The 3,304-nt window shown below is 44.0% G+C and overlaps 1 long non-coding RNA gene across 1 annotated transcript; it reads left to right on the top strand.

Annotated features, from left to right (window-relative positions):
- On the top strand, positions 1-2,790 carry LOC144997431 (uncharacterized). The gene is made up of 3 exons (XR_013659802.1): positions 1-489; positions 1,805-1,952; positions 2,608-2,790. It is a non-coding gene; the product is annotated as an uncharacterized LOC144997431 (long non-coding RNA).
- The last annotated feature ends 514 nt before the right edge of the window (positions 2,791-3,304 follow it).

The raw sequence follows: 3,304 nt of genomic DNA, 5'->3' as shown, positions 1-3,304 counted from the left end.
ATATCCGGATCTTCTACTGCCGTCACCACCTTGTGACTCCCCATTCGTCGTTCCCCCTTCTCTTAGTTTTTCTGATCCGGTCAAGTCGCCGCTTGCTGCCGGTGACACCATGAGCGGCTTAGAGGACCCCTGAAAACCCAAGAGGACCGACGAACTCTACTTCCAGTGAAACCACCCCTCGGTGCTGCTCACAGCCGATGGCCGCCGCTGCTTTGCCATGCAAACGCCGCTATCCCCGATAGTCGGCGTCAATGCTGCTGCTGTTCCGTTGCAAGCGACAATAAGCAATGGCTGCTATCCTGGTGTTTCGTCGCTGCGATTCCGATGCCTACTCCAGCCGCCGCCTCCTGTCCGACTTCCACCTTCTTTCACGGTTGTATTACCCGTCGCCGACGGCCAAGGTTGTTGATGTTGCCGCTCGTCGTGCGCCACCTGGCGGGAGGCTGCAACCAAGAGGGTGGCTGGGTTCTTTTTGCAATTAAAGCTCATGTAGGTGGTTGTATTTACGCTATTGGTGTGCTCCCAGTCGTGTATGTGTGTGTTGTGTGTGGTTTATCTTGGCCGGAAATGGAAAAGAATGCCCACCATGGCCGCCAGCCATGGTGGCTGCCACCTTCTGCCGCCACAGGCCACCATAAGGTGGTTGTGTGTGTTTATTTTGTTTAGTGTAGGTGTTATTTTGAGCTTCAACATTGTAAAGTGTAAGTTACAGCTTGGAATAATAAAAGAAATTGAAAACCACCACCTTAGGGTGGTGGCTGCCGCCATCGGCCGCCGTGTTGGGTGGCGGTGCGCTTTGCCTCTTGTGATAGATTCGTTTGGGGTGCTAGAAACCCTAATGGGCTCAAAGGAGCTCTAATGGGCCCAATGAAGCTTAGTGGAGTCTAATGGACCCAATTAAACCCTTATGGGCTTAATAAGATTTTAGCGGGCTTATTAGGCCCAATAAAGCCCTAATTGTCATAAAAGGCCAACAAATTGATAAATGGGCTAATATTTGGATTAGAACACCATAATGCCAATAAAACCCTAATTTGTGGAAATTGCTTGGGACACACACACGAGAATTACTTATTAAATCTTAAATAATAATTAATAATCATTGGCAAACTAGTGTAGGGCATAATAGACTTAATGGATTAAGTCCTTAATGGGTTAAGAAAGAAACACTGAACCTTAATCATCATTTCATGTGAAAACTCTAATTTGGGATTATGGGCTTGGACTTATCGAGACCCACATTTGGGCCATTGGAATGGAATTGTGTGATTAAGCCTAATCACACCATATGACTTATTTAGAAGAATGATGGACTCAATGGATTAAGTCCTTAAAGGAATAATTCCTTAATGGGTTAAGTAGGAAACTTAACCCTAATCGGCATTTTATGTGAAACCCTAACTTCACTTGGGTTTATTATTGGGTCTTTCTATTGGGCCTTAATGATTGGATTATTAATGGGCCATCCAAGAATAATTATGTGGGCTAAAATAATTTAATGGGCCTAAGGTAAGTCCCATGTAAGGGGTTGGGCCCAATTTGGAAAATTGGGCCATAGATGGACCATAGTTGGGCCTTAATGATTGTATAATGTTGGGCCATAAGACCACATATAGGCCTCGGCCCAATTTGGAAAATTGGGCCACATGTTGGGCTTTGATTCCTAGTTCGCTTTGGGCCTATGGTTTGGGCCTTGGGCTTGAATAAAGCCAATCTTAGGGTAATGTAGTAATTATCCAAGTATGTATTTATGGTTATGTGTTGGGACCTAATTATTAATTGGGTGTTATTTTGGTGTTGACAGTTCGGAAATATGTCATCCAACAGCTGGGGTTGAGTCTACGGGACTTCAGCAGTGTGGGGTTGAGTTTACGGGACTTCAGCAGTGTGGGGTTGAGTATGCGGGACTTCAGCAGTGTGGGGTTGTGTCTACGGGACTTCAGCAGTATGAGGTGAGTTACCTTCCAGTAGCGATGGGTCTAAGGCCACAATGCCGGCCCACCAATAGGAGATGTATGATAGATGATTGTCTTTGTGATATCATCTAGGTTTGCTACTACCTGATATGTTATATGCTAGCATGATATGTTGTATGTGATAGTAGTAGAGCTCGGTTGTTAGGACCGAAGGGTAGTCAGACACCCCAGATACGTCTGACAGTATGTGATGATATGTTGCATGCTGGCTTGTTATGTTTTATGCGATAGAGGTAGTAGGAGGGGACTAGTCCCCGAGGTTCGGTTGTTAGGACTGAAGGGTAGTTCAGACATCCCAGATATGTCTGATAATATGTTTATGTTATGTTATATGTGATAGTAGTAGTAGGGGTGAAATAGTCCCCGAGGTTCGGTTGTTAGGACCGAAGGGTAGTCAGCGCCCCAGAATGGCTCGACATGGGTAGTCAGCACCCCAGAATGGCTTGACGTGGGTAGTCAGCACCCCAGAATGGCTTGACACGGGTAGGTCGGCACCCCAGAAAGGCCGTACCGGGTAGTTCGGGCACCCCAGAAATGCCTGGCAGTATGTATGTTATGTGATTGTGTGGTATGTGGTATGATGGGGGAACTCACTAAGCTTTGTGCTTACGGTTTTCAGTTTTGGTTTCAGGTACTTCGTGTTTAAAGGAAAGGAGTCGGCTTGATCGCAGCGCGTCACACTATGGTTTTCCGCACAAGAGATCTTTGGGATTACACTCTGATATTGTTTTATGATAACATGTTTGACTATTTCTACTTTGGTTTTGACATGACATAATATTACAGATGTTTTATTACATTGTTGGTTTTAAAATGACGTAATTAAAAATGAAATTTTTGGCCTGTATTTTTGGGATGTTACAATTAGACCCGACGGAACGTCGGGGGAAGGGTAGCGGTACCCTTTCCCGCTCACCAGAACAACGCACTGAGTGTGCAGGAACGCTGGTGTAGGGAAGAGGTGGGGAAGGGGTTGTCATAGCCTCTCTCTTCCTATTATTGGTTGGATTTTTGTTTTACTTTTTTTTAGTTGAACCTTTTAAAAAACAGTAAAACAAAAGCATATTTTTTTTCCAATCTATCCATTGGAAAACGCTAATAAATAAGATTTTTTTTCTTTTAACGGCTACATATCTAAAAATTGAGCTTTTAAATTTTCTTTTTACCCTCTACAACATCTATAAATATACACACTTTAACATTCAAACTCACACCTCCGTCTATCAATTTCTCTCTACTTTCTTCAAAAAAATGAATCCCGACAATCAAACCCCAAACTTCAATTGAAGGAAAAAAACCAATGTTTCGAGTTCAAGCACCCAACTCGA

This window comes from Lactuca saligna, chromosome 5 (assembly GCF_052625555.1).
Source record: "Lactuca saligna cultivar CGN05327 chromosome 5, ASM5262555v1, whole genome shotgun sequence".
In the NCBI taxonomy this organism is placed as follows: domain Eukaryota; kingdom Viridiplantae; phylum Streptophyta; class Magnoliopsida; order Asterales; family Asteraceae; genus Lactuca; species Lactuca saligna.
This window is presented reverse-complemented; position numbering and strand designations above follow the sequence as displayed.